Here is a 9917-nt window from a genome sequence, read left to right on the forward strand (position 1 = left end):
TTTTCAATAGAAGAGTAAATTGAATCTTCACTATAGTAGGAGAGACAGACACCCGCAAAGCCTCTTATGCAATACAAGTTGCATGTCGAACGAGGAACAAGTCTCATGAACGCGGTCATGTAAAGTTAGTCCGAGCCGCTTCATCCCACTATGCCATAAAGATGCAAAGTACTCAAACTAAAGATAACAAGAGCATCAACGCCCACAAACCATTGTGTTCTACTCGTGCAACCATCTATGCATAGACACGGCTCGATACCATCGTAGGATAACGTTGCATAGAAAACAAAAATTTTCCTACCGCGAACACGCAATCCAAGCCAAGATGCAATCTAGAAGACGGTAGCAACGAGGGGGTATCGAGTCTCACCCTTGAAGAGATTCCAAAGCCTACAAGAGGAGGCTCTTGTTGCTGCGGTAGATGATCACTTGCCGCTTGCAAAAGCGCGTAGAAGATCTTGATCACGATCGGTTCCGGCGCCACGAACGGGCAGCACCTCCGTACTTGGTCACACGTTCGGTTGTTGATGAAGACGACGTCCACCTCCGTTCCAGCGGGCAGCGGAAGTAGTAGCTCCTCTGAATCCGACAAAGATGACGGCGTGGTGTCGGTGGCGGTGGAGAAGTCCGGCGGAGCTTCGCTAAGCTACGCGGGAGATATGGAGGAGAGGGGACGGCTAGGGTTTGGGAGGGGTGGCCGGCCACTTCAAGGGGGCGGCCAGCTTGTGGTCTTGGGGTGGCCGGCCCCCTCCCTTGGCCCTCATTATATAGGTGGATCCCCAAGTGTTGGTGTCCAAGTCTTCGAATAAGACCCGAACCAAAACCTTCCATAAGAGGGGAAACCTAGCCAAGCTAGGACTCCCACCAAAGGTGGGAGTTCCACCTCCCATATGGGGGTGGCCGGCCCCAAGGGGAGTCCACTTGGGACTCCTCCCCCACTAGTGTTGGCCGGCCATGGAGGTGGAGTCCCATGTGGACTCCACCTTCCTTGGTGGTTTCTTCCGGACTTTTCTAGAACCTTCTAGAACCTTCCATAGAACCTTCCGCGACATTTTAATTCACATAAAGTGACATCCTATATATGAATCTTATTCTCCGACCATTCCGAACTCCTCGTGATGTCCGGGATCTCATCCGGACTCCGAACAAATATTCGAACTCCATTCCATATTCAAGTACTACCATTTCAACATCCAACTTTAAGTGTGTCACCCTACGGTTCGTGAACTATGCGGACATGGTTGAGTACTCACTCCGACCAATAACCAATAGCGGGATCTGGAGATCCATAATGGCTCCCACATATTCAACGATGACTTTAGTGATCGAATGAACCATTCACATACAATACCAATTCCCTTTGTCTCGCGATATTTTACTTGTCCGAGGTTTGATCTTCTATCACTCTATACCTTGTTCAACCTCGTCTCCCGACAAGTACTCTTACTCGTACCGTGGTATGTGGTCTCTTATGAACTCATTCATATGCTTGCAAGACATTAGACGACATTCCACCGAGAGGGCCCAGAGTATATCTATCCATCATCGGGATGGACAAATCCCACTGTTGATCCATATGCCTCAACTCATACTTTCCGGATACTTAATCCCACCTTTATAGCCACCCATTTACGCAGTGGTGTTTGGTGTAATCAAAGTACCTTTCTGGTATAAGTGATTTACATGATCTCATGGTCATAAGGACTAGGTAACTATGTATCGAAAGCTTATAGCAAATAAATTAATGACGAGATCTTATGCTACGCTTAATTGGGTGTGTCCATTATATCATTCATACAATGACATAACCTTGTTATTAATAACATCCAATGTTCATGATTATGAAACTAATCATCCATTAATCAACAAGCTAGTTTAAGAGGCATACTAGGTGAAGGAGATATGCCCTAGAGGCAATAATAAAGTGGTTATTATTTATATCTTTATGTTTATGATAAATGTTTATATATCATGCTAGAATTGTATTAACCGAAACATTAGTACATGTGTGATATGTTGACAAACAAGAAGTCCCTAGTATGCCTCTTAAACTAGCTTGTTGATTAATGGATGATTAGTTTCATAATCATGAACATTGGATGTTATTAATAACAAGGTTATGTCATTGTGTGAATGATGTAATGGACACACCCAATTAAGCGTAGCATAAGATCTCGTCATTAAGTTATTTGCTATAAGCTTTCGATACATAGTTACCTAGTCCTTATGACCATGAGATCATGTAAATCACTTATACCGGAAAGGTACTTTGATTACACCAAACACCACTGCGTAAATGGGTGGCTATAAAGGTGGGATTAAGTATCCTAAAGTATGAGTTGAGGCATATGGATCAACAAAGTGATTTGTCCATCCCGATGACGGATAGATATACTCTGGGCCCTCTCGGTGGAATGTCGTCTAATGTCTTGCAAGCATATGAATGAGTTCATAAGAAACCACATACCACGGCATTTAGTAAAGAGTACTTGTCAGAGACGAGGTTGAACAAGGTATAGAGTGATACCGAAGATCAAACCTCGGACAAGTAAAATATCGCGAGACAAAGGGAATTGGTATTGTATGTGAATGGTTCATTCGATCACTAAAGTCATCGTTGAATATGTGGGAGCCATTATGGATCTCCAGATCCCGCTATTGGTTATTGGTCGGAGTGAGTACTCAACCATGTCCGCATAGTTCACGAACCGTAGGGTGACACACTTAAAGTTGGATGTTGAAATGGTAGTACTTGAATATGGACTGGAGTTCGAATATTTGTTCTGAGTCCCTGATGAGATCCCGACATCACGAGGAGTTCCGGAATGGTCCGGAGAATAAGATTCATATATAGGATGTCATTTTATGTGAATTAAAATGTCGCGGAAGGTTCTATGGAAGGTTCTAGAAGGTTCTAGAAAAGTCCGGAAGAAACCACCAAGGAAGGTGGAGTCCACATGGGACTCCACCACCATGGCCGGCCAGCCCTAGGTGGGGAGGAGTCCCAAGTGGACTCCCCCTTAGGGGGCCGGCCACCCCCCACATGGGAGGTGGAAATCCCACCTTTGGGTGGGAGTCCTAGTTGGGCTAGGTTTCACCTCTTATGGAAGGTTTTTGGTTCGGGTCTTATTCGAAGACTTGGACACCAACCCTTGGGGATCCACCTATATAATGAGGGGCCAAGGGAGGGGGCCGGCCACCCCAAGACCACAAGCTGGCCGCCCCCCTTGAGTGGCCGGCCACCCCCACCCAAACCCGAGCCGCCCCCTCTCCTCCATATCTCCCGCGTAGCTTTAGCGAAGCTCCGCCGGACTTCTTCACCGCCACCGACACCACGCCGTCGTGTCGTCGGATTCAAGAGGAGCTACTACTTCCGCTGCCCGCCGGAACGGGAGGTGGACGTCGTCTTCATCAACAACCGAACGTGTGACCGAGCACGGAGGTGTCGCCTTTCGTGGCGCCGGAACCGAGCGTCCACAAGATCTTCGACGCGCTTGTGCACGCGGCAAGTGATCGTCTACCGCAGCAACAAGAGCCTCCTCTTGTAGGCTTTGGAATCTCTTCAAGGGTGAGACTCGATACCCCCCGTTGCTACCGTCTTCTAGATTGCATCTTGGCTTGGATTGCGTGTTCGCGGTAGGAAATTTTTTTTTTGTTTTCTATGCAACGTTGTCCTACACTAGGGACTTCTTGTTTGTCTACATATCACACATGTACTAATGTTTCGGTTAATACAATTATAGCATGATATATAAACATTTATCATAAACATGAAGATATAAATAATAACCACTTTATTATTGCCTCTAGGGCATATCTCCTTCATAGACCAACGTACCACTATTCATGTGCCTAGAAGAATCGGCGGTCTGGCTGGACTTGGTAAGGACATGAACGGGGGAAGTTGATGATGACGTACATTGCACCCCGGAGACTCACACCTCGAGTAGTAGATTGCACAGCACAACCGAACCTCGCGGGAGAAACTAGCGAGGCCACCATCTCCGAATGGTACAGCGAGGACACCTGCCTAGGTAGCGCCTCCAAAGAAAGGAAACAGTGTTGTAGCGCCGCCGCCGCCTGGTCCGACCAAGCAGACCTAGGGTTTCGCCTGGCATCTAGGGGAGGAACGGTCAAGCCCATGAACATGCCTCCAAGGAGGAAGTGGCACCCGCATAGCGTTACCGTGGTCGGCGTTGGAAGCACCGAGCAAAGTTTTCACCCGGGCCAGAGACCTCTCCCCCAGCAAGACGGAGACAAGCGGTGAGGTTGCATGCAAGGACTACCACCGCATAAAGCAACTGAGTCGCCGGTGAAGGAGTAGGTTGCCCAACCACCGCAGTAGCACCCAAGCTCGCTAGATCTGAGACCGAGATGGTCAAGACAAGGGAAACCATAGGTACTGCCACCACCGGAGAAACAACTCCGGCCACCACCACTGGAGGAGAGCACCACGGCAGCCTGCCCAACGGCAAGATCCAGAGCTGAGTAGGCACGATCCGGGTCGACAGGCCCGCCCAGGCCCATCGCGATGGGCGTTGCTGCCCACCACCACGCGTCGCCGACCGCCACCTCGCCAAGAGCCCCGCCGGAGCATCCACGAGCAGCCGCCTGTGCCGCCTCGCCAAGAGCCCTGCCGGAGCAGCCACGAGAAGCCGCACGTGCCGCCACAACCTCCACACCGCCTCTAGATCCACGTTGAACACCATAAACTCTCATGTATGATCTTGTAAAATAGAAAGGTCACACCATGACGAACGACCATGGCACTTTTATTTCGTGCTATACCATCTTCTCGAGGACATTTTTTCCAAGGACATACTCTCTCCGATCCTAAAAAAAATGTCGGACTGTTCTTTTTTGTATAAAAGCCCTTGTCTTTTACTTCTACTCAACCTGCACTCCAGCTTTTCTCTCCCATGCATGTCTCTGGAAAAAGTGTGTAACAACGCGTGATGTGTGTGTGTGTGATGGCAAGCTAGCTCCCACATGCATGTACCTGATAGCGCATCTGCGTATGTGATCTCGCATTTGGTATGAATTGTAAGGCTTTGAATGCAAAATGAATGTGTATTAGGCTCCTGTCACATTTTTCGGATCGGAGGGAACAAAACTTATCATAGTAGAAGATAGAATTGCACTTCAACAATGATCCGTGGTTCCTAGTGTGTTTCGATGTGAGAAGAAGAGCTCCCCTCACCAGCAAGGTAACTTGTAGAGGAAAAACTCGTCCACATATATCACCTTACGGCATGTCCAACGTTGGGCTCTTACCTGAATGCTTGGAAGTTAGATCTCCAATAGAAAACACTATCCTCAGGCGCTAAAGATCGATATCCTTTTGTAGGCGCAAGAAGTGGAGCACCCAACGCATGATTTGGCGGCGATGCTAGCCAAATTCTCGAGATCAATAGGGAATTGACGTAATGGGGGGAAATAATATCCTAGCGCCTCCCTTAAGCGCTCGCGTTCTAGTACATATGCCCTTTGAATCACTCATTCAAAAAATTCAAAGTAGCATGCACATCTCGGGGAGTATGCACACCAAAAGGAAATTCTGTAGTCTAAAACTCAACTTTTTGTTTGTTTCGTTTTTTTTATCGGAGTCTGAAGCTCAACTGAGATGCTGGGCCTGAGAAGCCCTGAAATCTGGGCACGTTACCGGCCAAGCCCATTCCCAACTCCACCAGCACCCGCACACAGCCGCATCTCGTCGACGTTCCCCGGCGGCCGGCTCTCCTGTCCCCGTCCCGGATGGCCTCTACTTCCCCTCCAATGGCGACCAGCAGCGAAGTGGCGTCGCGTCTGATGGAGATCCCCGACCACCTCCTGATGGAGATCTTCCTCCGTCTACCGGCCCCAGAAGACCTCGCCCGCACCTCCGCCGCGTGCATCTCCTTCCGCCGACTCGTCACCGACCAGTCCTTCATCCGCAGCTTCCGCCGCCTCCACGCCCCGCCACTCCTCGGCTTCCTCGACCACGACGGCTTCAACCCAGCTCTCCCGCCCAACCCTCCGCGCCCGCCGCCCGCGCGCTCGCACACGCTGCCGACTTCTCCTTCTCCTTCCTGCCCTCCCACTGCCGATGGGCCATCCGGGACATCCGCGACGGCCGCGTCCTCCTCGTCGACCCCCAAGAAGATGAGTGGGCGCCGGTCTTCAGGGAGGTCGCCGTGTGCGACCCCTTGCACCGGCGGTACGTCCTGCTCCCCCACTACCTCAAGACCTAGCCACCTCGGTGGAGCATTTCCTCCTTCCCCTCGGCGAGGAACTAGAGACAACATTCAGAGTGATCTGTGTGGCACATTTCACCACCAGGGTGGCGGCCTTCGTCTTCTCGTCAAACACCGGACAATGGCAAGCCGCTGCATCCAAGAATTATAGCGATGGCATCGGCGAAAAGTGCTTTTGACTCCCGAGCTCCAGTGCTCTCGCTACTTTTAATAAAAATTAAAAATATTTATTAGTTATCAAAAAATCTGAAAAATAATTCTGTAGATTGTTAGTGATACATCTCACAATCATGAAAAATCTCAACCCAAAATTCTTTTTACTTTGAGCTAGACAAAAATAACAAATCTGACATGTTTTTGTAGATTTGAAAATGACTACTCAGATCTGCACTTTTGTCTTTTTTGTGTAGCTTAAAATATAAAGTATTTGAAATTGATATTTTACACGTTTGTGGGATACATTATTGGCTATATGCAGATATTTTTTCCAGAATTTTTTGAAACTCAAAAATATGATTTTTAATTTATTTTAAAAACAAGATCACTGGTGCCCATGTGTACCAAATCCGCATCGATCGGAGCGAGGCGACCACTATGCATATGGCTGCTTCCATAAGGAGACTCGGGCGCCATTACGCAAATGGCTGCTTCTACTGGGACACCGCCCGATTCGGCAACCTCGATGGAGGAGCGAGAAAAGGTTGCCGTCGTTTCGACACCCGTGAGGATGGAGTTCTCCATGACCGACCTTCCGCCCGGTAACTGGGGAAGGGCGGATCTAGCCATCGTGGGGGCAGGTGATGGCAGGATTGGGATGTTCGGTTTCCATCGCGGAACTGCGTCTGTTCTCTGCTACGCCGTTGCACGAACCAAAGGCAAGAGCCCAAGCCAGTGGCAGACTGAGAAGAGAATCTCGCTAGATCCTAGGTACAATTATCGCATCGAAGATGCAACAGAGAGGTACTTGCTCTTGACAAGGACAGAAGCCTCGTCACGGACTAGATATTTCTCAATTGACATGAAGACATTCAAGCTTCAGAGTGTTTGCGAGAAGCAGCGCATGCGTTTAGTGCCCAAGTCTGAGACACGGATATATACCAACTTCCCACCATCACTGCTGTCTTCAAGGGCAGTATGAAGTGGTAAAATCATTTTTTGTATCCTAGTTAGCTCTTTCCCTCCATATAATCATCACATGACTTGCCTGCAGTCAGTAATTCTTACTTGATTTAGTATAATATGTATTTTCTTGTCCTCGTGGGAAAGCCCAGAAACATAATTTCGTTATATTATTTACTTTCCAATTACCGTGTTAAGAGCATGAGGTTAGTAAGAAAAAAGAGATATTGCATACAAGTAGCTTGTGCATGAGTGTGCTTAGGCTGTCAAGCGGGGCGGGATGCGGGTTTCATATATTTACACTACAGCTGCATTAAATCTCCTCCATTTGCTATAGCTTTTTGTTTGCGGGACGTGGAACAGGTGTTTGCAGACGCCGCGTTGCCACCCTAAGTGTGCTGCTGGAATCACAAAAACCCAGATCGCAGCAACTATTTCCGAGTAGCAGTTTGCATGCTCAAGGTAAAGTAGAAGGAATACAAGCGTAGATCCAGTTTACTTTGCATTGTTTAAACCTCGAGGTAATTCACTCAAATCAAGGACAACTTATTTTGTAAAATTTCATCTGATAGACAACGACATAGAAAAGTTTTTTTAGCCATCTTCACACGTATGATTTTATCTTGCGATGTTGTTTTGAAATAAATCTGCATAACTAGTACGGTCACAAACAAGATTCTCTGTATGACCCAGAGTTTTATAGGACCGATTCTTTTATCTTCTGTTGCCTCTGTCCGGCAATGTATTCCAACCTGTGTTGCAGATTACAGTGATAAACACACTTAAGAAATTGTTTGCAGTCACATGATCAAGTTCAGTTGAGATCAATATTAGCAATTTGGCAATCCTATCCTGCCTCTCCATGTGACACTACCTGACTGCATAAGTGCATAAGCACATGCAGAAATTGGATGGAAAATCTTCTTCGCTCTGAACCTTTGTCTTGTTTGTTCAGGTTTGATATAGTCGAAATCTGATCAGCATTGCAAGTTCAAAGTGCTTGCGATTTCAGTAGTGTGGAGCTCTGGCACCGGGTACCGACTTATCTACAAGATTACAGGATGGCGATCTACAGAGCTTCACTTGGCTAAGGTCATGTCTATGTTGTTCTTCCCAATTAATGTAAGAAGCGGCGATATGAGTGCTCCTTGTCTAAGAACGTGACATTGAATTTGAGAGTTTGTACCAATCAGCAACTGTGTGTAAAGCTAGCTGATGTTTATTTTCCCTGTCACTTTTTTTTTCATAATTGTTATTAGACTTATTGTTGGGGCTCATTGCTTGAGTTGGTCAACTGTGAATAATCCATCTTGTTGTGATGCTTTGAGTAATTCTTCTGCTGCCGTTCTTGTAGTGTCAAAATACGACTGATAGTATCGAGACAAGTGTAATACTGGAGTACTTTTTTTCCGACTTCGTATCCGAACCATGAAATATGGAAACCAACTAACTATGTTTGATCTTCTAACTATGTTCGATCTTGGTGGGAGTGCTTGCAGATGGCAGCTTGATCATCTCTCCTCTGAGCTCTACGATAGCATACAAGACTTTCTTAAAGTACTAAGAGCATGTCTAACAGATCCCTATTTTTCTGCTCCGTAAAACGCGAGTAGAGAGCCTTGTATTCACTTTTCATATTCTGTTTTACGGGGTGGGGATACGGGGTCTGCTAGCTCGGACGAGTTTCCAACCCCTCAAAACAGGGTTTTTGACAAATTGGATATTAGAAACAATACAACATTCACATTGAATAAAAGTTTTAAATCACACAATAATCGTCATAATTATTACAATAATGTTTTTCAGAACTGTCAATAAATGATCTAATGGAAGAATTAAACAAATAATAAATGTTCCGGCAATCAAACAATCAAGATAACTGTTTCACACATACAACAATAGGATATGAATGTAAAAACTCATTGGCCATGCAACTGCCATTGGTGATCAATCAGATCTTGGGTGAGCTGGTGATGAGTCTCGGCATTTTCAATGCTGCGATGCGCTGCAAGAAAAGCTTCAATCCAACCAGGGTTCCGCTGGGGCTGCACTCGGGTGCCAACATTGTCATAGAAACATGGCAAGTTCAACCCTCTCTCATCTTCAATGATTATGTTGTGAAGAATCACACAACATGTCATGATTTCAACAAGAGTTTCCTTGTCCTAAAACCTTGCAGGACCCTGGACAATGGCAAACTTTGCTTGCAAAACACCAAAAGCTCTCTCAATGTCCTTGCGGCATACCTCTTGATTTTTGGTGAAGCAAGCTTCTTTTCTTGTCAAAGCATTGTCATTTTTCTCTTTAATGGACTTGACAAGAGTTGCATAGTTAGGGTAAATACCATATGTGAGATAGTACCCATGGTGTACTCATTGTTCATAACTTTGTAGTTACAAGTTGGAGCTTCACTCTTAACTAGGCTTGCAAATAAAGAGGATCTATTCAAGACGTTGATTTCATTGAGTGTCCCCGGCAGTCCAAAAAAAGCATGCCAAATCCATAAGTCTTGCGAGGGCACAACTTCAAGAACAATGGTAGCATCATGGCTTTTGCCATAATACA

General features: G+C 46.6%; 1 pseudogene; it reads left to right on the forward strand.

Annotated features, from left to right (window-relative positions):
* The first annotated feature begins 5710 nt into the window (after positions 1–5710).
* LOC139834047 (uncharacterized) lies at positions 5711–6412 on the forward strand (annotated as a pseudogene).
* The last annotated feature ends 3505 nt before the right edge of the window (positions 6413–9917 follow it).

The sequence above is a fragment of the Lolium perenne genome, chromosome 7, assembly GCF_019359855.2.
Source record: "Lolium perenne isolate Kyuss_39 chromosome 7, Kyuss_2.0, whole genome shotgun sequence".
NCBI lineage: Eukaryota > Viridiplantae > Streptophyta > Magnoliopsida > Poales > Poaceae > Lolium > Lolium perenne.